Here is a 26,625-nt window from a genome sequence, read left to right as displayed (position 1 = left end):
GGCCCATCACGTGGCTGCTGTCTGCTTGCAGCATGTTTCTAAAAAAGAAACAGCAGAGTCCTAGAGACATTCATGGACAATGTCAAAAGTCATGGCACGTGGAAGCAAGCCTGTATTTCAAGAGCTGTTAAAAACTGTATTTTTGGCAACACTGAGACAGAGCAGACGTTATTTATGTTCCTGGAAAAGGCCCTGTCGGAGCAGCTTTGAAATATGGCGCGCTCTGTTTCATGCGCGAGCGCCACGCGGCTCAGTGACAGAACACAGAGCAGGGTTGTTTCTTTTATGAATGGCAGCGTCTGACTTAAACATATGGAAATAGCACCCAACAGTACATTTCTGGACATCTAACGACATCTATTGGCTAAAGGTAACAGGCGCTTGGGTAGTGTGAACATAATATTAGCGACCTAAAATCAGACAAGTTGTGAACATTCGAAAACAGAGCCACGGTATTATGTAACGTGCATAGCATGGGGGTGTTCGGGGGGAAAAGCAGGATAACATTGTCAACGATGTCTATTTGGTTCTTCAGTTTTTGTGTATTCTTCTTCGCTCCTAGTTCCCCCTCTTTTTTTCCATTTCCCTCTTTTTCCTCCTCCCTTCCCCCATCTAGTATGACTCTGACGTAATCGCAAGGGCTGTATGGGAGTTCCTAGCTAGCGATGGTTACTGTTAATATCTGTCTTACCATTGTAAGCCTTTCTGGAATCTGTTGTCAAATATGTCCTTTTATGGTTTGAACTGATAAAATCCTATAAAACAAATATTCAAAAACAAAACAAAAAGAAAGAATGGCATGTGAATCCACTGCACTACTATGAGAACAGAATGTATAAAAGCAACACCTGGAGAAAGAAACCTCACACTGCTCCAGCCAGGACCACCACCCGCCTCTTACACAACATTCCTTAGACATTTTTCAGAAGCAGATCATTTACTGACCAATTGCTGGAAATATGAAAAGTATTTCTGTTGCTACATTGTTGGTACTGACCAGTTCTGCCTTGCATGCATGTTAAAGTATTTCACATGTGTGGGCGGAGCCTCTTCCTTCAGAGTATGTGATGTAGGTGGGGCAGAGTTCATCAGTGCGATAAGTAGTAGCCGCTTCTAGCTGAAGACTCGTCTGTACTCACCGGTAAAATGTCTGATAATTGTTTCCCCACTGGAAACCTCACACAGTTAGCAAAAGATCCTGGGAAGGGTGTCTGTCCGCTATGGGAGGGAGAGTGCGGCTAAAAAGCTTTGGAGACTTAACCTTTAATAGCAAAATCAGGTTTTTGAAGCACAGAAGTAAGATCAAACTAGTAAGCATTTTTCAATTGACTGCAACTCTTATGAGTTAGTCATAAAATGTTGCTCCAATGAGTCGTTGCTAATGTTAACTCTTAAGGGATACCTGGGCCCCAGTTTGGTCCAAAGACTATTCAGTTGTGGATTCTAACCAGGGGCCGCTCCTCCGCTGTAACTTGGAGGCATTAGTCAGTGTGAGCAGTGGTGGAAATGTGGAATCCAGCTGCGGGCAGAGGGCACCAAACTTTGTCTTCTTCATGTGTTTAGTCAATCCCTGATCCTGAAGGAAGATGTGTGGTCAAGCCTTTGAATTACCATTCCCAAGATGATGGATTGTCCAGAGGATACTATTAGTTACTCTTTGGAATCGTGTATAAATAGGCAATCCCTTGAGGAAGATGTTTTGCACCACGTTTGTTCACAATTTTTCGTTGTGTTCATTGCCTACTTTATTTTTGTTCCTGCTCTTTGCTTCTTGCGGCTAGAATCTATTCAGATTTTTCTACTGGATTCTTTCGATGGGCTCTTCTGCCTCCCTGGTGTCAGTGGGAGTTTGGTGACTCATTTATCTATTTAGCATCAATCTCCACTTCAGATTACCATTTGTTGTTCCTCCCAACTGGGAATGTCTTGAGGGGACACATCACCTTTCATTTGTGTTGTACTGTGCAGGGGCCAACAGGGCTACTGAAAGGAGTCACCCTTCTTACATGCAATCAAGAAGGAAGCTAAATTCCCTTTGTCTTGTGTAGTCCTTGACAATTAGAGAGGATTCTTTGCAAATGTTGACCTACCTGAAGATTCTTATTTGAAATCTATTTCTGTGTGAGATTTGAAGCATCATTGGAAAATGAGCGGGTACATATTTTTTTCAATACTGCCCTATTTTTTGTCATCTGCTTCCATTCTTCAAAGAATCCAGGTTGCTCTGCAAGCCTTTCTTGTGCATCTTCTTTGTCCCTGGTCTGGTGTGCCATGTTTGTTTGTTTTGAGGTTTTACAGAACTCTGAGACGCATGACCCACCAGTCTTGTCCATTTTGTTGTTTGATCATCCTAGATAAGTAATGTTAGAAATGCATGTAGTACCTCATTAAACACGCAAAAAATAAAGCGCTGGAGATAAAATCGATTTACTGAGCTTGGCTTTGAAGGCAGAGCATCAAGTTCCTAAATTACTCCCTGTGCCTAGTAAAGATTTCTGTAATGCTGATGAGGAAATGTCCCTTTTGGAGTGCAGCAATTATGGATGTTGATGTTTCCTAGTTTTCGTCTCTTCTCGCCAGCTTTGATGTAGATGTGAACGCCACTGAGATGTATGATCAGCTGATGCCTCACCAGCGCCTGCAGACAGACAATTGACATTAGTGTAAAAGAAGTGCCAGCATGGTCACTGAAACGCCACAGATTCAGTAATTCGCTATAATGTCTGCTTCAACACTTAAGCACCATATTATACACCTCAAATTAATAATAATGATAATATCCACATTTGTAAAGCGCAAACACTCACCCGTAAGGGTCTCTAGGCGCTGGGGGCCGTCTGGAAGATTAAGCAAGCTATTGCCCAGAGTCACATGGTGCTGGGCTAATCTGCCGCCGGTGCCGGGGATCGAACCGTGATCCTCAGATTCCGGAGTCAGTCGCCCTGGCCGCGGTGCCACACCTCTTCCCTTAAATTAAATTTGTACCCATTAACTTCCCTGTACACCCTATGTTGAGGGAGTTTGTGCAACTTTTTTGGGATGTATTTATGATTCAATACGGTTTGGAGACTTCTGAAGGGGAAGCCACTTCTGGTAAAATAAGGGTGGTGCTTTATAGGATCAAAAATAGTTTTGTCCGATAAACAAAGTAGAAATGTAGCACAGTCATATATAGGATATTTATTAGAATACATTTGATGAACACTGCTAAAACCACACCCGTCGCCACTCAGTAGGCAGTAGCTCTACCCACATAGGAAGCTCTGATTAGAAAGCAGGTAAACGTGTTTGAAATCCCCCCAAAGGCTATAGTACAAGCTGTATTCCATTTTGAAATCTCTTTTACTGATAATACAAACATGTGCATTAACAATGGTTGTGCACAGATGAAAGTATAAAACAGTCTTAGCAGCAATAAATACCTAAAAAGCATTAATGTATATATTTGTATCCACTCAAAAACATTCTGCCTGCAAATTGTTCATGTAAAAGCAGCTTGTAGCTTCTTACGCGTGGAATAAATATATCTTCTGTGTTTATGATAGTAATTTAACATCGGAATATCAGGTATGTGCCAGAAATTGTTACTTTCTAACATGTTTGGTTTTTAACTTTATAGTCTGACAAAGCAGTGTCTTGCAGGTGTAAGGAACACTGCCCCGTTTTGGCTACTGGTCATCACTTGCATAGATCTGGAAAATGAGCGAAAGCCGGGGGGAAGGGGGGTAACCTGAGGATGACTGTACAAAATGGAATTACAAAACAAGCATTGGCATAGCCAATAGGTCTCGCCTTTGGGACCTTATAAGTGTTTAGCCATGCAACAGTTGCATAACTAAATACTTATAAGGTCCCAAAAGCAAGACCTATTGGCTATGCAAAGCAGCCCTGTGGCCGAAAGGGATCGCGATCAAACATCAAAGCGGCCGTGCGGCCACGAAAGTAAAAGTAATTGCGGTAAAGCGCGGTGCGTGCGCCCGCGCACATGCACTGTAGCTCTAGGCTGGCCTGGTAGCACTTTTTGGAGCCCTCTCAATAAGTCTCGCCAGGACAGCGCATGCGCTGGGTCAGGCGAGACCTGAACAGCGACCCTTGGGGATCAGTTGAGAGCGTACTGTGTTTGCTGTGCATGTCTGGAAGCTCTGATGTTTGATATTGTTTGTGTGTTGCTAGGAAGTAAGGTAACCACATGTCCCTATTTTTCTAGGGAAGACTAATATTTAAGATTTCTGTCCTTTAAACATTCCATTCTTCTTTTAGGACATCATTTGTCCTTAAATTTCTCAAGAGGAATGTGTCATACCTCATTGCCACTGCTAGTATTCTTTCCCCACCTGCCAGAAAGAGGGAAATAAAGTTGGGTGTCAGGCATATTGGGTTATCACCGTTATAACTTTATTTCGACATTCAAGATCATAAAAGTAAATCACCATAAAAAAGGAAAAAGCTCATTTACTTAATATCAATTTAATTTTCATCTTTAAGTAAAAGCCAGTGCATATATACAATTATAGGTAATTCAATTTGACTATAGATTCTGGGTTGAAATATACATTGTGCAAAAAGATTAAAATCCATTTAAAATCATTGCATGTTCTACTTTAGTGTACTCCGGTCTTAATTTAAAATCTCTATATTTTACAAAAGGATTAATAACCAATCGAGATTGTTCTTGTTCCTACGGGGAGCATACCAAAAAACTTTATTTTAGTGCAAATTTGCAATAAAGTGCTGTATATGTATCGTTTGAACAGCATCGTAAGTGTTTCATTGAATACTACGTTGTGAGGCCCCAGACGAGGTATGCATCTAAGTGCGTATTACCTACATCCAGCCCAGGAATATAGCATCTGATATTGCACACTGCTCCGATGCGTTTGTGTTCAATATTCTCACTGCTGTGCTGCTACTCCTAGTGCCTATGTTTTGGCATATTGGCCTTAGCCATTTATTCCGAGGGGCCACATAGCCTGGGCACACAAACAGGATGTGGGAATATGTCTCACTTGATTTGCACATCGCTGGCAATGGGTGTCATCTGTGTTGTGCCATTTACGTGTAAAAGGTTTTAATGGGAGGGTGCCCACCCTGAATTGGATTTAATGGGAGGGTGCCCACCCTGAATTGAAAATATAATCTTCTATCTGAGGGCTCAATTATAAAATCCCAATAGGACTCATACAGGGTGCTGGGTTTCAACTCTAGGAATCTCCCTGTCACCATCGAGCTCTCAGTTGTTCTTATAGTGTCGATGATAGTCATAGACCAATACAGCTCTTTAATTTCTCTTTTCAAGAGAAACCGTTGACCCGCGGGGTCCTCCCATAAATGCCTCGTGCCACTGCTATCAGCGTGCATTTTACTTTTTGCAGCCAATTGATCTTTCGTGTGGTGTCAGCCTCCTGTACATCCTTGAGTTCTGCGTAGTAGTGTGTCGATTCAGAGGTGGGCCATAATCTACGTCAGTATGCTATTGGGCAGAATCATGCTACCTCATCCAGGGGTTTACAGCCTAAATCATAGTGTAGTGGCTTTAATGGGATGTTTTGTAGGAGGGTTGTAATGCCGCTGAAAAAATGTGTTTCCTACTAAAACTAGTGGAGTCAAATTTTCAAAACCCATAGTTCAGAGCCCTATAGAACAGAAGCTATGACTTTCGTGTTATAGATTTGTAAGGCGAGGTTGATTGGCTTTGTTAGTGAGGTTTTGTGTTCTTTTACTAATGCTCCTGCAAGTTGACGATGTTTTGAAGCCATGGTTTCGATCTGGGGTTTCCAAGTCAATTTCTTAGCTAGAGTGACTCCTAAATAATTAAAAACCTCAGTCTGTTCAAGAAGCTCATTATTTAGGCTTACATTGCACTTTATCACCCAACGCTTGTTTAGTGCCATAAATGTTGTTTTACTTGCGTTAATCACTAACCCACGCACCCTGCAAAATTCTTCAAAGCGAGATAGTGCTCGCTGCAGACTGCTTTGCGTTTTGGAAATAATGAGTGTGTCGTCTGTGAACATAAGGATAGGTATTTTTACACCTGCAAGTACCGGGGCATCAGTAGGATAAGTGGCAAAACATTGTGCAACACCATTCAAAAATAAAGAGAACAGAGTTGGAGCCATATTGGGTGATCCCCATGTCCATCCCTGGCTTTACACTGGGTTGAGTTATTCCCCATTTCCTCTGCTGTCTTTTCCAGGCACAAACAAGAAGGTAACCATGGCATATGGTCTATGGGCTAGAGGTAGGTGCGCCAATGAATTAACAAGGAGAGCTGAGCCGAGTTCCTCTCTGGCTGTAAAAGCTCGGGCATAAACCGAGCCTTGAAAACTCTTGGCATGTTTATCATGCAGCAGCGATCATGTTTGAAAATGATACGGTGTCTTCACAGTTCAAAAAAGTGTATTTCTTTATTTCCTAGATGCGTTTCGCCTTAGTACACAGCAGATTATTGGGAAGTATTTATTAAAAGCAACTGTTTTTAAACATGGCCTGAGAAACATTCCTGCCCCCCCCCCCGTGATAACAATGGTATCAGTGAACTAACAGACAAGTTAGTTGTCCTTTGTACCCTGTATGTGGCCTTGATTCTTTTAATAGATGGGTCAGAACTACAGTCTATTAGATCAAACACAAGAGGTTTTTTTACAGCACAGATCCTGAACTAATATATTTGATATATGATCCCATGAACAGGATGGAGGCTTGGTGAACTAAAGTACTTCCCATGGGGAGCAGGGTCAAGACAGATTGTCCATTTCCTACTGTGGAATTCAGCCAGTTGATGGGTATGTTTTACTGAAATCAAAGATCAATACTTTGTTCTCTCCTCATGGAGGATGAGACTGGAGATCGGTGACAGCCAGAATGCGCAGGAGATGCTTCGCAAGACAAATTGTGACACGGGTGTTTTTTCCAGCACAGGGAGGTTTGCCAGGATTCACAGGGTGCCGAGTGAGGCCGTCAGTCGCACCTCGGCCTCCATGTTATACGGTCAGCAGTTGTAGCCTCCCAGACACATCGTCTCCCATGAAAGCTTGGCTAATTTTTGGCTTGAGTTTCAAAGCGGATCTCGGACTGAGCCATGCCTCTGGCTCGAGTTTTCAGTGTCCCACCCACCTCTGGTATGAGGCTGTTTATATTTCTCTCCCTCATTGCATTTTACCTACACCTGGTTCTCCTGACCTTGCAAGACATAAAACAGAAGAATATGTCTGCAACCACGTCATCGCGAAAGAGATTGTCAGGCCTTTCTGCTGCTCGCAGTTCCAGAGCCTACTCTGTTTTCAGTGGACAGGGAGAAGTATTGAACGTCAACCCTGGTCCATGTGGTAAGCACTGACCACAAAGTCTGCACTGATGTCCCACCATATTCACACAGATTTGGGTCTCCGCTTGTGCGCGACCCCCAGCTATATCAGCTGAATCCGCTCACGGAGAGAAGCAGTGGGCTCGAAGGAGACTTCACTTCAATGACTGGAGACACCCTCTTCGGAGTCTGCCAGGAGTGGTGCAAATATGGAACAGAGGAGTGTGTGCGTGTGTGAAAGGTTTGGGATCCCTGGCACAACTGTGTTATTCTGCGCACAGTTTTCTCTTGGACACATCAGTCACGCTCTGCTGCAGCGAAACAATGATCCTGTGTGCAATGGCACACTGGTGTTTTAAAAGGTAGTATGAAATCGTCTTAAGAGTTGCCTGTAAAATAAAACTGTGCATTTTGTCAGGTGTACCGGGAAGCATATGCTGTAAAATCCACTATTTGTCTCAATGTATATAAGAGACTGAGAGGAGAACCCCTACAGACCTCTGTGGAGTAGGTTGGATTTTCTCACCCTTTGTACCGCGGGTCTGGTGGCCTATTTTAAGGTTTGACAGCCGCTACTAGTTTATAGACACCATAAAGTGAGCACTCTGTCCCCGGAGCAGGCGACGGAAGAGTACATATTCACAGAAGTAGACTTATCTCCTACATTAGACAAATGAGGGAATGCACATGTAACCCAGCAGCCATATTTTACATAAATCTATGTGTAAACTGTTTATTTTCATAATTGTATACCACTAGTTGTAGGTATGAGTTTAATTTGTAAACTTAACACTTAGACCAGAATGTGTCTCTGTAAGACTGTCCCTTTGTGTCCAGAATGTTGCCAGTCACTGTCCAGGATTTGACTCTATGGCGGGGTCACCCTTATAGGCACTCTTCTTCTGTGGCCTTCAAAACCTCAGGCTAATGTGAAGGTCATTGAAACCCCCCGAAATGAATTACATTTTATGAACATTTTGAATAAATAGTGTTTTTTGTGTGAAAATGTTTATCTGCAGCCATAGTTGAAAGAACGTGCATTGGATGGAAGCCGCCTATGTGAAGATAGAACTACATACAGCACTTTAAAAGCACTTGTTAACCCAGGTCGAGGGCTCCATGTGGTATATATGCGGTGCACGCGCCTTTCTTTCCTTTTCGTAACAGCGATAGTCTACAGTTTCTGTGGACATTAAATCACAGTAGAAGGAAATGGGGTGGCATCTAGTGGTTACGCTGTTGACTGTGGTTTCAAACTACTAACCCTCTCATGTTAACATCTTAAACATACTCCAGGAACTAAAGCATCGCTAAGTAGGATTTACTAGAAACATTTTCGCACTCGGGTACAATAATTTCTAGAAATCCACTTGGTGTTATGCTCCGAAGAGCCGCCCAATAAAAGCCACCTGCTCGGCTTTCATCAGCCTTCAGCTGAGAACCATCGCCTCCATCCATGGGCAGGGGTTTATCAGCGCCCCCTGGTTTCAGGGCCTAATTGCCGTCAAAGTAACCGGAGATAGGATCTGCTTCCTTAACTGCTCAACTCCCGAACATCGTCTTACCCCGTTTACTAAAAGTCTTCCGCATTTTCCAATAAGTGGAAAGTACACCCCGGCAAAATGCTTGATAGGATATATATATATATATATATATTCGTCGTATGATTGAGATGTATGAATGATTCTCTCTTTTCGTATATGGCAACTACGGCATATAGGGCGAAACACGGCTGTGATTGCTGTGCGTCTTTGAGAGGCGTTTGGCTCTCACTCACACTTAAAGTGGACTGACTATAGAACTGGACATAATTCTGAGAATTTGATTGCCTTTGCTGAAGCGAAAGTGTGTGTTTTCTTTTCTAGTGAAAAATGTTCTACTGCGTGTGTCTCTTATGGGTGTGCACATCTTTACTTCCTTGGCGTGGGGAATATGTGTATTACTACAAAAGGTATTTTGTCCTATTTTGCTCGCCATAACAAGGAAATTATTCAGAATCAGAATGACAAGTTTCATTTTATAGTTGTTTAATAAGGCAGGAAAAGGTCTTACCCTTGAGTGTAACCTGATCAATACTTTCTCTAGGCAGCATTTCTTTTGACTTTCAATGCCCGTGAGGCATCTCAGGAGATTGCTCTTTGTTCACCTAGGGAATGTGGGGGCGAGGTGTGCTGCAGGAGGCCCCCTAATCCCACGCGCCTTCTGAACAAAGACCCTGCTGAGGTAGGTAGAGCTCTTTAAGGCGGCCAATGTTCCTGCGGCGCGTGTGTGATTGGTTGCGTGGTGGGCGTGAGCCGGCTCGAGCTGTAAATCATTCGTTTTATTCTCGCCGTGTCTCCGACTGGCTCCGGGATTATAAATGGGGGAGGAGGGTGTCGTCGAGTCTGATCTGCATCTCTTCAGGCTCTCCATCAGGACTGGAGTAGGTCAGGGGGATGGTCTGGCAGAGTCCGGGGCTCCTCTACAGCCCAATTCTCCCGCTCGTTTACGTTTCTGGGAATGAAGGCAGTCCGGAATAAATGAATGGAATAGATCAATCGAAAGAATGTGAAGCTAAAGCAGGGCAGATTGATGTTATGTCTCTCTCTCTCTCTCTCTCTCTCTCTCTCTCTATATATATATATATATATATATATATATATATATCACTAAAAGAACCAAAGGTTACAGGGATTTTATAGTTAGACTCCGATTTTACTGGTACAAGACCCAGTGAAATTCAGCAGTTATAGTTACCTGAACTAACTGTAACCTACGCCCCAACGATGCATTGCTTATGAACCCACAAATTACATTGTCAGTGACATCACTGGTGACATCATCCAGCGAGTGTATTTTCTAAAAGTTTATAATTGTTAAACTTGTATAGTAAGCTACTACAAAAGTTAAATTAGTATACTAGGTGTACTTGCTAATGAGTGATACATAATCTATGTTAGAAGTAGTAAGTGACTGTGTGTATCTGTGTGTGAGTGGGTTTCTGAGTGGCTGTATATGTCTGTGAGTGGATGTATGAGTGGCTGTATGGTGTATACGTGGGTGTGTGAGTATCTGTGTGGGTGAGTGGCTGTGTGAGCGACTGTATTGGTGAGTGAGTGGGTGTGTCAGTGGCTGTATGGGTGAGTGAGTGGCTGTGTGAGTGGCTGTATGAGTGGGTGGGTGAGTGGGTGTGTAAATGACTATGGGTGAGTGAGTGGGTGTCTGAATGGCTGTATGAGTAAGTGACTGGGTGTGTAAGTAGTTGTATGGGTGAGAGATAGGCTGTTTAGTTAAGTGAATTGGTCTGTGAGTGGCTGTATTGGAGAGTGAGTGTATGTGTGAATGGCTGTATGGGTGAGTGAGTGGTTGTCTGAGTCCTTGTATGGGTCTGTGAATGGTTATGTGAGTGGTTGTGTGGGTGTGTGAGTGAGTGTATGAGTCGTTGTATCGGGGTGGAGTGGATCTGTGGGTGATGTCATCTGTGATGTCACTGCCCATGTCATGAGTGATGTAATATGTGAGGTCATAAGCAGTGCATTGCGGGAGCATAATTTATGTTTAGCTTGGGTAACTATAACTGCTAAATTTAACTGGTTTTGTACGAGGGAAATCTGAGCCTAACTATAACATCCATATAACCTCCCAGTTTTAAGTATGTATTTGGCCCCAGACAGGTGGTGGTCCATGAGCCCCGGGGGGTCTGCCCAGCCCCCACATCTTTATTTATTTAGCCCCGGGGATATGGTGGTTCTCAGGGCATATTCAAGCCCCAGAAGATGGGTCTGCACGGCCCTCCTCCACTGTTGATGAAAAGCACCAGGGAGGTGGTTGGTTCCGGAAGTCAGTGAGCCCAATGGAGGGGGTTTGCGCTGCCCACATCCAAATTTAAATAAAGCGCCAGGGAGGTCACTGGGGCTAAAAATAAAACTAAAAGGGGGGCCCCATGTGCCCCCTTCTTTTTATAAACTACCCCATGACCTGGACCGCCTGAGGGCTTTTTTATAAACAAGCGCGGGAGATTATGCTTGTTTTAATAAAAAAAAATGTTTGCAGCAAATTTGTGAAGCCATCGCAATTTTTTCCGCCCACAAAAATGCTATTTGGCCCTGGCGGGATCTCTGGGTGACCCCAGCACCAGGCCTAGGGGGTCAAGGTATTTCTACCCTGCCCCCTTCTCTTTTTTTCAAGGTTTTTGTTTGGGACTCGGCTCAGTCTGAGTCCCAAGATGGCTGCCAACACTTCCTGATTGAAGTGTTGACAGCCAATCAGATCTATGCACGAGATCTGGAGGATTCGCGGAGGGATGGGGTCCCTATGTATACAAATTTGTTTTTTCTAAAACGACTGTATGGATTTACACCTCATAACAAAAAGAGCGCTTTCTGAACCAATCTTTCTGACAAATTTGTGTAATTCCGTTCAGCGGTTTGGGCAGTAGTAGTTTCTAAACTTCCTGTGGAAGTTAACATGGGAATTGCACTTTCTTTACCCCCCCTTTTCTCAGCCACCCCCCCCCCCCCGCTTGGAGGATCACTCCGAAACTTTCCATGCACCACTAGAGGGAGTAGGGCACTTTCTCTGATAAATTTTGTGAAGATAAGGCGAGTCAAAAATCACTTTTCCTATTGTAAACTAGGTCCTAACTATAACTAATGTTAGAAATGGGGGTATCTAATTGGCAAGGGTTTGCACCTTTGTCCAAGTATGGACCCATCCTTCTAGTCAGGCTAAGGGAGTTACACTCCTAAAATAACCCCTGCTCACTCCCTTGGTAGCTTGGCACGAGCAGACAGGCTTATCTTAGAGGTAGTGTGTAAAGCATTTGCACCTATCCTAAAGTAATACAGTAAAGACACTACAAAAGGACACCACAACAGTTTAGAAAAATATCCTATATTTTTATGTATCCAAAACAAGACCAAAAACGATAGAAATTTACCATACAGTTCTCAGAAATCTTCAGTAGTCAAAATGGACTTGAAATACAGTTCCTTGAAGTCAGTAGCTCCGTCTAGGGCTTTCACGGCGTTGTGAACAACAAATCCAAACAGTTCTGGCTGACCGCGGTGTCACTGGCCAGCTGCGGTGTCGTGCAGACCTGCAAAACAGTAACTTTAGAAATGTAGGGCGTCGGCGACCTCTCGATGAGCCCCATAGGGCTAGCGCCCGCAGGCGTTGGTTCCAGAGACTGGTGCAGGAGTCGTCGGGCCCTTGAAGTCACACGCGCTGCAGATCGAACTCCTCACGGTTGAATTCGGTTTCGCCAGCATCGGCAGGCAAAGGGCAGCACTGCGGCTTGCAGTGCCATCAGGTCGCGGTGCAGGCAGCGGCTCAGTGATGGTCGTCCAGCGGCGTCGGTGAGATCAGGGCTGCAGTGCGAAGTGATGCGGTGCTCGTCCCGGTGCTGGCAGGTCATGGTGAAAGTAGCAGCATCGTCGTTGCTGAAGTGCTCTCATCGGCTGACGACCTGGAGTCGATGGCGCCGGCGGGGTAAGGCTGTGGTGCAGGATGAGGGCGGTGCGTCATGTAACTTACAAGTGTTGCCCTCGAACCAGGGTGCAAGCAGCGGCGTCAATGTAGGCGTGGAGCGGTGTCGTCGAGGATACCAAGGTGGCATCATGAAGCGAGGCGATGTAAAGTGCAGTGCCCATAGGTCGCGGTGCAAGCAGCGGCTCGGTAGCGTCATCAGGTGGTGTCGTCGGTGAGACCAGGATTGTGGTGCGGCATGCGGCAGTGCCCTTGCAGTGCCTTCAGGACACAGAGTTGGCAGCAGCATCGTAGCCGCCGTTGGGTTGCTTTTCTTCTGTTGCAGCACAAAACACACAGTCCCCAGCGCTGATGGCAGAAGAACTTGAAGTCTTTGCAGTTCATGAGACTTCTCGAACAGGGGGCAAGCTCTACCTCAAGCCCTTGGAGAAACTCAATAAAGAAGTTGCAGAAAGTTCAGTCCAGTCCTTTCACTGCCCAAGACAGAAGCACCTACTGCAGGCCAACACAGCAAAATACTCCGCCAAGTGGTAATTCCTCCTCACAGCTTATCCAGCTCTTCTTGGCAGTCTTTTGGGTCCAAAAGGGTTCTCTGCAGTCTTTTCTATCCCTGAGACTTCCAACATGAGGCAAGCTTTACTTCAAGCCCTTGGAGAAAACTCTAACAGCAAGATAATTGAAGTACACTCCAGTCATTTCCCTGCCCAAGACAGAAGTTGTAAGCAGCAGGCCAACACAGCAGAGACAGCTTTTCCAGTCCTTCTTCCTGGCAGTTCCTTAGATCAGCAGTAATCTGAATCTCTGGGGTCTGGACCCCAATATTTATACAGCAAAATCCTTTGTTCTCTGGAAGCAGAGAGTGTCTGTGCTCAGCCAAAACCAGTTCTGTCCTCTCTGGCCCAGCTTCTCGGCAGGAGGTGGAGACAGCATTGTCCAAGGCAGACAGGGCCTATTCAGGTGCAAGGCAAATTTCCTCCCACCACTCTAAATGCAGACTGGGCCTATTCAGGTTCTAGTAAAAACTCCTCCCACTACCCTGAATGCAACCCAGGTCTATTTAGCCCAGCCTGACTTATTCAGGAAAGGCAGGACACACATCAACCCCCCCACCCCCGGTGGCCGTCTGAGAGAATGCACCTCCACAGCCCCCATCACTCCAAAGCCATACAGTCAATACACAAACCAGCAGAGGCACATAGAATGACTAAGCAAGAAAATACCTACTTTCTAAAAATTGTATTTTCAAACACAGAATATAAAAATCATCTTTACTAAAAGATGCATCTTTATATTCTGAGTTCAGGTATACTAAACTTTACTTTCCTAGCTTGTCCCACTGGCAAGTTATATTTATAAGATGTTATAAATCCTTGGTACTCATAGTACAGCCTGCGGGCCGCCAGCGACCCGGCAGACCTTCATTGGCGGCCCTGGGACCTTGCAGGTAATGTTCCCATTCCCCCCAGCTTTTGTGGAGAGTGGAGAGAGTGGAGAGAGTGGAGAGAGTGGAGAGAGTGGAGAGAGTGGAGAGAGAGAGAGAGAGAGAGAGAGAGAGAGAGAGACAGAGAGAGAGAGACTGACTGAGAGACTAAGAGAGAGAGCCTGACTGACTGAGAAAGAGAGACTACTTGACTGAAAGCAAGAGAGAGGCTGACTGACTGAGAGAGACTGACTGAGAGAGAGAGACAGAGAGAGTGAGACGGACTCACTGACTGAGAGAGAGAGACTGAGAGCGAGACAGACTGACTGGCAGAGAGAGACTGACTTAGAGAGAGTCTGACAGGGAGAGACTGACTGACTGAGAGAGAGAGAGAGACTGACTGAGAGAGAGGGAGACTGACTGACACAGAGAGAGCGAGGGAGACCTATACTGACTCACTGAGAGAGAGAGACTGACTGACAGAGAGGGAGCGACTGACTGAAAGAGAGAAAGACTGACAGAGAGACTTAGTGACTGAGATAGAGTGACTGACTGACAGAGAGAGTCAGACTGACTGAGAGAGAGAGACAGACTGACAGAGAGAGACTGACTGACCGAGATAGAGTGACTGACTGACAGAGAGAGACTGACTAGGAGAGAGAGAGACTGACTGTGAGAGACTGACAGAGATTGACTGACTGACTGAGAGAGAGAGAGAGAGAGAGAGACTGACTGACTGAGAGACTGACCGAGAGAGAGTGACTGACTGACTGAGAGAGAGAGACTGACTGACTGACTGAGAGAGACAGACTGACTGAGAGAGAGAGAGAGAGAGAGAGAGAGAGACTGACTGAGAAGGAGACAGACTGACTGACAGGGAGAGACTCACTTAGAGAGAGACTAACAGAGAGAGAGAGCCTGACTGACTGACTGAGAGAGAGAGAAACTGACTGACTTACAGAGGGACAGAGACTGACTGACTGAGAGAGAGGGAGACTGACAGAGAGAGAGAGAGACTGACTGACAGAGAGACTGACAGAGAGAGAGAGAGACTGACTTACAGAGGGACAGAGACTGACTGACTGAGAGAGAGGGAGACTGACAGAGAGAGAGAGAGCGAGAGACTGACAGAGAGAGAGACTGACTGACAGAGAGACGTCAGTACTTTGTGCCAGAGGGAGGAAACAACAAAAGATTACTGTAGGGGAGAAGCATGGGTAAGAGCATGAGATATAAACGGGCAAAGCTATATAAAGAGAAAATATAGGGGAAAGAGCAGGACATGCACTTCCCTGGAGTGGTAAACACAAATAGTAAAGAAATAAAAGAAAAGTTGTTCGCTGATATCAGCATTTAAAGGAAACAACTCATTCAATCAGGGTAAGGCCAAATTCCTCTAGGAGTGGGACCAGCACAAGAATAGAGAGAAAAGACAAAATCAGGATCTGGCAATGGAATGGACAAAAAGCCGTGCAATCATGAGCAGGGGCTGAACCAAAGCCCACTCCATGTAATATTGTATGTAAAGCTGTGAACGACTGCTGAAGCTGTCCATAGCGAGCCCACAAAACTGATCAGAACAGTCAGCTAAACTGCTAGTGCCTATGGGTAGTAGATACAGGGTGTGTGATGGAAGTGTGGTAGCGTGGATATGAAGGTGTCTGCTGTGTAGGAGAAAGGATGAAGTAAACAGTGAAAGAAGGGATGGTCTTCATCACCATGGCAGTTTGTCGTATTTGTATTGCTTCAGCATGGCCGGATCGCCACACCCCGTCCTTCCAGCAATGGCAAGGCCGTTTCTTAGAGTCTGCACTATGAAAGCATAAAGAGAGGAAGGCCAGGCGGATGGGGAAGAAAATCTGGGGGGCCGTCTCAGACTGGCCTCAGCGGTCATGGAGTTTCCTCCAGGAATAAAATGTAAACTCTCTGAGTCCTCTTGACTTTCTTCAGTATTTGGTCCTTGCCTTTCCGCCATTCCATTTACAAGACAATGCAGGCTATTGCGGGGTTAAGGGTGGGCCAAAAGTAACCCTGTGATGGAATTGGGGTCCAAGTGTGTATGAAGCTTTGGAATGCCTCTTAAGATTGCTATTGTCTGGTAATAAAAGTGTATTATCAAAATGTGCTCTTTGTAGTAACATCTGCTTTTAAAATATAGCATTGTCGCAGTTTCTAATGTTTTGAAATGTTTTTTTTTACTCTAGCTCTGCCCCCCCACTGACCCTACCCCTACCTGTGCGGTCCTCGGCCACAAACCACACTGTAATTTTGGCCCCCGACAGAAAGTTTGTGAGTACCCATGTTATAAATAAACTCCCATTCTACCCTATGGGACAGATAGCCTTTCCATAGTGAAAAAACGAAATGCACTGTAATTCACTACCAGGGCATGTCACACACACCAGTACATGTCCTACCTTTAACATAATTGAAATATAGGGGTGGTGAGGCACACTATTAAACTTCAAAGAAGATTCTCAAAGTTCCTTATTTGTCAATAAGCTTTGGTGCAAATTAGGTAGCACCCTCTGACTTAAGGACGTGGACTGAATAACACTTGAAAAAAGCGCTGGATTAACCTCACCCAGCGTCCCCTCTTTGCACTCTTGGGGGTTGAACACAACCCTTCTTCAAAGTTCAATAAAATATTCCATTAATCGAAGAAAAAAAAATCGTGATGCTTTCTGTGTATTTATTGACTTCTCATTAGCTCACAATGTAATCCTTCACATGTAGCTATTAACGTTCATCTTCAAAACAACTTGTCATTAAAAGCAGTTAACCATGACTTTGCCTTGTTCCCAATGCATTTCGGGACTAACCCTTCATCAAGGGAATGATTGTCCTGAAAAGAAAAAACGAAATCCTAAATACACAGAAAGCAACAAGAATTTTTTTTCTCGATTAATGGAATATTTTATTGAACTTTGAAGAAGGGTCATGTTCAACCCCCAAGAGTGCAAAGACGGGACGCTGGGTGAGGCTCACCCAGCGCTTTCTTCAACTACCTTTAACATACACAGCACCCTGCCCACAGTGGTACCTTGGGCCTACCTTAGGGGTGCCTAATATGTAAGAAAAGAGAAGGTTAGGGCCTGTCAAGTGGGTGCACTTGTCAGGTCAACATAGCAGTTACAAACTGCGCGTAGAGTATGCAGTGGCAGGTTTGAGTTAACGTTTCAGGGCTACTCATGTGGGTGTCACAATCAGTCCGCAGGCTCACTAGTAGCATTTGATTTACAGGCCCTGGCACGCTCAGTACTCGTTACTAGGGGATTACCAGTAATTCAGATATGCCAATCATGGAAACCGCAATCCATATTACAAATTTCAGAGCATATGCACTTTAGCACTGAATAGCAGTGATAAAATGCCCAGAACAGCGCTTGTAATTTCCAAAAAAACTCCCCAAACTCATTTATGAGAAAGGTAGACGGCACTCGAAGTCAGGGGAATTAAACCTGTCTATTGAGTCAGGTCACCTCGGACACTGGAACACCAGAGAGACGCTTTTCAGCAGTAACACTTTATAAAGGCAGTATTACTGCCAAAACGTGTCTCTCTGGTGTTCCAGTGTTCAAGCCGCTTTCATCCCAAGGGACCCCCTTCCCTGGGGCCCAGCACATTTTTACATGAGGAGAGTGGTGTGGGCCCCTCTCCCATAGCCAATTTCACACAAAGGAGGCTGGGGGTTTGTGTAAAGGGCCTGGCCGTAGACCACGCCCTGTGCCCAACCCTACTCCGAATGTGCGTGGCAGGGGATTTGCTCTTCGCCCAACTGCACTTTGAGCCTGTGTTGCAGGGGATTGGGCTCCCACAGGGGTTTGGCCTATGCTGCACATGGCCAAAAGCTGTGCACAGCAGAGGCTTCGGTGCTCATGGGCAATTGCATAATGATGGATATCTTACGTTACATAAAAAAAGGAAATTCACTGGAAAAAACAAAGGTTGAAGTGCCATTATAGTTTGGTGAAAATGTCAGTTAAAACAATGTTTTAAACTAAGAAAATCACTGAAATTCACCATGTATAGTTATCTCAAGTAACTATAACTCATGTCCTCGCCATGTGCTGCTAATTACCTCATATATTACATCACTCATGACATGTTACATGACATCACTGATAACATCACTATAACATCTAAAATGGCATTATTGATGGCAACACTGTGCATGGCGGGGCGCAGGTTACATTTACTTTACGGCTTGAGTTATAGTTACTTGAGATAAACCTAACTTGTGAATTTTAGTTAAATTAAAATGTTATGTTTTAATTGACATTTTCTCCTAACTATAACATCCTTTGAACCTTTGTTTTTCTTCAGCGAAAAGAAATAAAAATATATCTATATAAATATTTATGTATTAACATGGGCCGTTTGTGCATTAGAAAAGTGTGAAAAGAAAATGGGAGCCAAAGAACTCCGTTATTTACTATGAAGTTTACATGCGATGCCACGCATTTAATATATTTTTAATTTCTCTTGTTTATTTTTGTAGTGCAGACCTCGCATCTAAGGAGGAAGACAGTACTCGAATGTGTCTTTTTTCACTTGGGGTGTCCCTAGGTAGCACCCATAAACAGGGTAGCTTGGCTGTAGTAGCAGCTGCTACCGAAAGGGGGTGGTAATTTGTGGGGGAGCAGCAGAAGGGGGAATACAGAAAAATAAAAGCACTTTCCTGGTTACGGCCGGCCACTGCCTCTCCTCCGTCTTCTCTTCTCCCGTTAGCAGGAAGCACATTGGTTCCCAAATTCCCTAGCCAATTACGACGCTTTTACACTGGGAAGGTCAGGGACGGGCATGTAGTGAATAATTCAGACTATGTAGAGTTCAGTATGAGCATTGACTTTTGGAAGCAGGCTGCTAACAAAATTAATGGGCATTACCAGTGCCTAATTTGTAAAAAAAAAAATAAATATCAAAAGTGCCAGGGCCCTCGTCAAGAGGCCACTGTAGTTTGCAGCACCCATTGCCCATGCCAGTGCTGCCAATTACAGTACCAACACAATTCCTAACCATCACATCCCTACATGCGTCATAATTCAGACTATTACAGGCCACCCAAAGCTATAAGAATGGCTTGGCTGGCAAGTATTAGTCATTTACAATGTATATTGAAATATTAAACAACTGTTGTGCTTGTCTCGAAATTAGACAAACAGCGCCACCATGTGCAGACTGTCATAAGTGCTGGTGTTGCCTATTAAGTGCAGGTGCTGAGCACCGAAATCTACTGGCTCAAATTAAGCACTGGCAGCGAAAGAAGCCAAGGAGATGAAGCGTACTGTTGGTGCTGTTTCTTAGGGTTCTCTCAAGCAACTTTGGAGCATAGCTGCCGAGCTCACGTTGAAGGATGGCGTAGACAGACTATTTTGTATTAAAGTTACTTAATGTCAGTTTACTGAAGGTGCACTGAAAATACGCAAGTTAAATAAATGTGACTGGTGCTGAAGTGCCTTCTCTATTGTATTTCATGACTGCTGCATGAATCTCCACCCGCTGTGGATGAACGGGAACCAGATACAAAGTTGTCCTCATGAATGTGACTTCACACCATGAGTCTGCCAAGCGTCCTGCATGTTTTGTATTGATTGATGTAATTTCATTTATATAGCACCCCATAACCTCTGTTGGGCAGTATCAGATGGGTAAAATGCCACAGCGTGGGAGAGTTCTTGCTTGGAAAGATGTTATCTTTGCTAGGAGCCTGTGTAGGACGTCTTTTGGTGTCATAGGCAGGAGACTGAACTTGTGCTCTTATGTCTTGGATCGCAGGGCTTAGCATGTTATGGGGTTATGGGAGAGGGGGTGTGAGAGGCCATGCTCCGGTTGCAGTTCGCTGGCAGTTATAAGTTGCTTTGCAGGTCTCATGATGAGTTTATGGTGATGACGGGCAATTTTCAATGGTGACTCAAGTCCCGTCTGCCAACTCTGATGCCATCCGTGGGCACTCATGAAAGGTGAGTCAGCTCCTCATAGAGTAGATAACAGCTTTGTCTTTTGCCATGATTCAGATGTAAACCTCTGACCCATGACACTCTGAGAAATATAATTGGAGGGGTACTGATGAGCACTCTTGCAAAAATACATGTTTTCTCTTGCGCAGTTTTATTATTTTGTCGGTTCACTAGATCCAACTAGTAGTTACTAGTTCTTAATCTATAAGGTAGAATTTTGCACGAAAACTGCATTCTGTGCCGTTAGTATGCACGCCTGCTCCCTGCATCTTAACCAGCAAATGTTGAAGCAAAGATCACCCCAGGTCAACTGCATGCCAAAGCCTGATTTACCAACCATGGCTCATGCAGTGATTCCTACTAACCCCTTTCCACCCCAGGAGCTGGAGTACAGATCTAAGGAAGTCACCTCTGTCCTTCTCGCCAATATACCTGATGATGTAATTGTCACAATAAAGTGGGCCTTATAGGTTCATAAAATATTATTACCATACGGTGATATGTATTTATGCAAGGTGAGCCATAGAGTTTGTAAACATTGTTTATATGTGGCGGGGTGCTTTTACCAAGAGAGAACTGATCCTCAACAAGCCTGTTCACTGATTTGCTTAAGGTGGGCCTTTGTCTAGAGTGTCATGGAGAGCAAAAAACGAAAGACAGAATTGCGGCCTGAATAATTACCAGTGATTGAGACTAGTGCAAGCATTCCATCCATTACATTTTTTGCATACTTGTTGCCAAGCTGTAAGCTTGCCACGAGATTAAGATTTACCCTGGCCCGAGCTGGCAAATGAGAAGCACCTTGATTTATACCTGTTGCATGCTTTCCCTCCTTTTACACTATTGAAAGATCCTTCTCCGTACCTATCATCCATCCTGTCTCTGATCTTTTCTCTCTGTTCATATCCTGCTCTAAGTTGCATGCATGTTTGCTATATTTCTATTTTGTTTCTCTGCAACTGTCCACACCTCCTTCCAAAGATTACAACCTCTGTTTTCTTTTGAAACGGGTTAACCATATCCCTGCAACCTAGCAGTACCTAACCTTTTCTAGCTTGTCTATTCATTCCACATTCACTTGCAGGTACTCGTATACCTGCTACTAAAGATGGTGTATAACTCTTATTAATGAAGTTACTGCTAAAAAATGCCTGCGATGATTACCTGACAGTGCAAGGATGAATCTAATAATCAATGATCACTGGATTAACCACTAACAGTGGTTTCTGGAAAAGCGTGCTATTCGCTAGGACTCCAAGGTGCCCGCCAGCTCCCCATTGTTGGTGCTGGCAGGAAGTGGGCGTTTTACTTTTACCGTGGGTACCTCGGTGCACACCCAGGGCACCCACACTTTTTAAAAAGATGGAGACATGAAGGCACCCATGGTCCTTGCCAGCTCCCCAGCCAGCACCCCTTGTTAGTGCTGGCAGAAGCCAGACATTTTACTTTTACCATGGGCACCCACACTCATTTTTGAGGTTGGGGGCCATGGGGAGAGCCACAAGGCCCCGAGGCTGTTGCCGGCTCCCCAGCCTTCACCCATCCTTGGTGCAGCAGGAGCCGCTCTATTCGTTTGCTCCCGCCCTGGCTTATTTTTCTACACCTTTCAGGCAGGAGCAAGGTTGAGCTCCCTGCCTGGGAAAGTGCGGGCAGGAAATTTTTATTCCCTGCCCGCACTCTCCCGGGCAGGGCAGAGCAGTGTCACTGGGGATGGCATCGCTGGACTCTGCTATGATCAGGCCCCAGGGGATGGGCTCCCTGGGCTGGTCTACGGGTCAGGAAGTGGGCCAGATGTGCCCTTCCCCATTAAAACAAGCATTGGCATAGCCAATAGGTGTTGCCTTTGGGACCGTATAAGTGGTTATTCATGCTGCACATTATCTTGACATGTAGGTATGATGATACTCGTATCATATCTGAATGCAATGACAGAAGCAAAATACAAGTCGGGCTTGGCACTGATTTTTAGCTTACGCATTTTAAGCCACGTCCTTAATTACATTGGCCACGCCCCTTTGGGAGACCACCCCCTCTAGTTTTTTCATCCCACTTAAAGCTCTAGTAATAAGTAACGCAACAAGATAGACAAAGAACAGTAGGTTTTCGAGTAATAATTATGTACCCACGCACAAATGTCACACTGTGTGTGCCGAGGACTAGCCAGACAGGGATCGCAATCACGTTTACGTTCCAGTTCAGCACAACCTAAAAGTGCTGATGCATTCAGAATGCGCCTATGAAGCCCAAAGGGTATGAGAGTGGCACGATAAATGTGACATCACACTCGACCACTCAAAATGTGCCTGTGATGTCAAGGCGTGATAAACATGAAGTTCCATTTAATGCATTCAGAACGCGCCTGTGACGTCCAATGCACATGGAGAACTGACACGATAAACACTAAAGATGCAGTTCACGCATGTTATATATTCATCCTGAGATAACAACCAGCTACAAAAACATACATTGCACTACTTCAATTTCAGTCATTGTAAAGCACCTCCCCTTTATCAATGCCCCCTTACTTTCTGTCACGTCAAATTAATAATATGCAGCTCCTTCCGGTAACAAATGCTACGGCTCTTTTCTCGTGCCAGCCGCTAGTCACTACATCTAATTGAAAAAATACACCAAGAGCAATACCTGCCTGTGCTGTAATCCTCAGCGAGAGCCGCATCCGTGCCTGCGCGCTTGGTAAATAATGGATTGCAGACTGCTCGCCCGCCGTACAGCTGACTGATCACCTAATTGACTCGGGCATGTCTTGTGGGTCACGTGGTGCCCGTGGAGATATATTGTGCTCGCGGCTTGAGAGATTCCTTCCTGTTTAGTCTCTGCTCTGCTCTGGCGCGTGGCGAATCTACGCTCTACAGCCTTGGAGGGGAAAGTGGGAGAGTTCCGATTCCGAACTGACCTGGTACATACCTGTAAACATCGTGTGATCTGCGCTGTTATTCCCCTCCTCCTGATTTAACTCATAATGCTGCTTAAACGTGTCGCAATGTGGACGTCGTGTTGACAGTTGTAACACCTGATCAAAGGTGACATTAGACGTAATTAAATCGCTCCCAGGGCACCTGCAGATGATATTTGAAGGAACTGGCGCCCGGGGCAATGCTGCAGCCAGACCGAGCTACTTGAACTCTACACATTCTACACATGTTGACACGGTGCCTCAAATGTGGCAAGTGGACACGGCCTCACGGTGAATAGAGGGTTAACGGCATAAAGGGGATCCCCGACCCCTTGAGAATAAGCTTATGCAATGTACTCTAGGAAATCACAGAGCTCTGTTGGCTGCTGCGCATCCTTTAGCAAGCGTTTTGTGAGCAAGTTATCTAACTGCGGGGAGACGAGGATTTCATTTTATTTTTGCTTTTCCACCGGATGCAAGACAGCAGAGGTGAGTAAGAGACAGCCTAAAAATGTGGGATTTACCGCGCCATTGAAAGTGTTTTGTGGAGAAAACCTCGCAAATCATCACCTGAGAAAACAGATGGCCCCTGCACGCACCGCTGCTCCAGTAAGAACAACAGTGAAAGCTAATTAGACAAGCACGGGCTCGATAATTGCAAACAGATGGCGTCGCTGCTCGCTCCCGCAAGGTAAACGCCGTACATGCACGAGTGCTCATTGGAAACAGTGCAGTACATGTACGAGTTTCCGTAAAAGTCCTGAGTGATTCAAAGAGGTCATCCTAAGCAGCACTTGCGCGCTGCGTTAGGCGCAAACTAAAAACTGGCCCTAGGAAATGGGGTTCTTGGGCCTCTCTGAGGGGTATCTCTAAACTGCCCCCTATGTGTTTTATAATTATTTTTCTAGGACAGGGGACTAAGTCCAGAGTCCTAAAATGGCTGCCACCACATCTTTGGTAATGCGCTGGAACCCAATCAGATATGTTTAGTTCTACCAGCTTTGCACATTGTTCGTGACATGATTAATACATAAATTAGGAACCTTAATCTTTCTAAAACTACTGAGCAGATTTACACCAAATCGCAAAAAAACACACTTTCTGCACCAAGATGTAGCTTTCTAGCAAATTTGGAGAAGTTCAGCTTAACTGTTTTTGCGGTATCACTGTTATATTTTCCAATGAAAAAATGCATGGGAAAAATGCGTTTTGGGACCCGCTTTTTCTCAAACCTCACTTGACGGACCACGCTGATACTTTTCAGGAAGAAGCTGAGGTGGATGATCTTTTTTTGGGTAGTTTCATGAAGATTTGTCAAAGGGCGCCATATGTATAAGTAAACTAAAAAATCCATTAGTGGCTGTAGAAGCCCAGTCTAGACCACGACCTCCTGCAACTCAACCGAATAAATAACAAGACACTAATAATCCACCCTGGATGAAAAGGTCATGTTTGTTAACATTAAACAAACATGACAATCATGAAAATTCACACAGCAGGTGTAAACAGTTACAACAAGAACACACAACAGTACAAGGTGAAGAATGTACATATACACTTTTAAGAAATTGCGCAACCAAAGGCAATGATTGTAGCATGAATATGTTTAAAATGAGCAATTTCCAGATATGCCACAGCACTAAGGGCTTAATATCATTTTCTTCTGCTTGCATGCCCGGACGTCACAGGTGAAACCATCTGTATCCCTCGGATGAGGACCCAAACCCTTGCATCCTTGACCACCTGTCTTGGTCCCACACCCCCATGGACACCAACCTGCTAAAGGAGGCAGACTGAGAGAACAGGGACTAGAGCCATTTGCTCTGCACTGTGAACCGTGAGACTATGCCTCCAAACCGGTGTGGGTGTCCCCTGCAGAACTAAGCATTGCTGTCCATCCCCTCAGTGCTGTCCTAGGAGGTATTCTGTTGAAAAAACTCTCTATTGCTAAGAGGAGTTGGTGCTAATCCACCACAAGAGTAACCAGGGCAATGAGCTTCTTTGCCCAGCCCACCAAAGAATAGAGACTGAGTGAATGCCCAGATGTCCTTGATGAAGTGGTTCATCCCCATGTCCGATAGATGCACCCCATTGAGTTGGAACATCTGCTCTCCCTTGATCAGTCTATGTGGGATATTTCTCAAATGCCCAAGCCTGGGCACAGTTTGGTCATTTCCACCTTGATCACCAAACAAATACATTGAGGGCCATTGGCCCAATGCCCTCACCCCAAGAGTGAAGAGGTATGCTGTGGGGTCATGCAATGAAAACTTCAGGGAATGATGAACCCAACCAAGATAACTGCTTCAGAATGGATTCCTGCACTTTGTTCTTCCTAACTTTACCAGGTCATTACCACCCAAATGCATAACAATTAGGTTCAGGAACTGAAATTCCTTGTGGCCAGTTGTATCCTTCACCATATTCGGCAGCTGAGGAATCCTGAAACCTCCCACTCCGCACCACCTGAAGAAGACATTTCTCAACGCTGGCTGCTTTGGCCTATAGAGCTGCTGCAACCAGTATGCCACAAACCACACAAAGGAGTGAACTATAAATCAGATGTAAAAGACTATGGCAAAAAGCATCCAAAACAGCTTTACCTCTTAAGGTGAGCTGTATACCTTGTCCAAGGTGTCTAATATGGCAGCAAATTCATGAACCTCAAGCGGCTTCCTACCGTCCCTGGACACTAAACCCAGCTGGCTAAGGCATTCCTAATCACAAAACAATTGCCCATGTCCTGCAGCCCTTGAAGCTTCACAAAGAAACCAATGGCTGATACGTGGACCTTAGCATATGATACTGGCCTGCCCTGTTCACGCAACACCTCGAGAAAAAGGCATAGAGAGTTAACTGAGAACACGAGGCCCAAGTGATTTTCTCACAAGAAAACCCTATAGAGAACCGAAAACCTCACTCATAGGCCATCCATGGGCACCTCGCTAAGGAAGCTGCAACTAAACTGCACAAGGCAGGGAACACATCTTTTACAGATCCTGCCGGAGCTCTGTCATCATCTCTGCTGCATGTGGGTGGAAACTCCCCAAATCCTTAAACTTGGACCGAGACAAAGCATCAGCTGCATTGTTATGAACTCTAGGAACATGTCTGGCTTTAAATAACACATTAACTTTGAGACATAGTAGAATCAAGTGTTTCAGGAGCCTCAAGAGTAACCTGTCGGAGGGTTCCCTCTCTGTTAAAAGCCTCTCAGCCATTGACATATTATGTGTCTAAAACATAACACTCATCCTGGCACTCCTCGAACCAAATGATAACTGCCACCACAATGGGAAAGAACTCCAAGAAAGGAAATTTTTTCGTTATGCCTTTTTCATGCCAAGCAGGCGGTTAGTCGCCCGACAACATCTAGTACCCACAATCACCCCAAATCCAACAATGCCTGCTTCATCCATGTACAGGCCCAGTGTCTGATTGGAGATGGGTGATGCTGGCCAGACAACCGAGCCACTGAATTGATCTAAAAAACTGCCCCAAATTTTTCAATCCTCTTTGACCTGTGTGATGATGCTTCTTTGTCAGGCTTCCTATTGAT

General features: G+C 45.0%; 1 protein-coding gene and 1 long non-coding RNA gene across 3 annotated transcripts in view; one reads left to right on the top strand and one right to left on the bottom strand.

The window, feature by feature from the left end:
- PPM1H (protein phosphatase, Mg2+/Mn2+ dependent 1H) overlaps positions 1-26,625 on the top strand; it is a 712,578-nt gene that overhangs the window by 514,666 nt on the left and 171,287 nt on the right. The window lies entirely within an intron of this gene.
- On the bottom strand, positions 926-9,514 carry LOC146855524 (uncharacterized). Its single transcript, XR_014980851.1, has 3 exons — positions 9,359-9,514; positions 4,304-4,334; positions 926-2,638 (listed from the first exon to the last, which is right to left on the bottom strand). It is a non-coding gene; the product is annotated as an uncharacterized LOC146855524 (long non-coding RNA).

The sequence above is a fragment of the Triturus cristatus genome, chromosome 4_1, assembly GCF_964204655.1.
Source record: "Triturus cristatus chromosome 4_1, aTriCri1.1, whole genome shotgun sequence".
NCBI lineage: Eukaryota > Metazoa > Chordata > Amphibia > Caudata > Salamandridae > Triturus > Triturus cristatus.
This window is presented reverse-complemented; position numbering and strand designations above follow the sequence as displayed.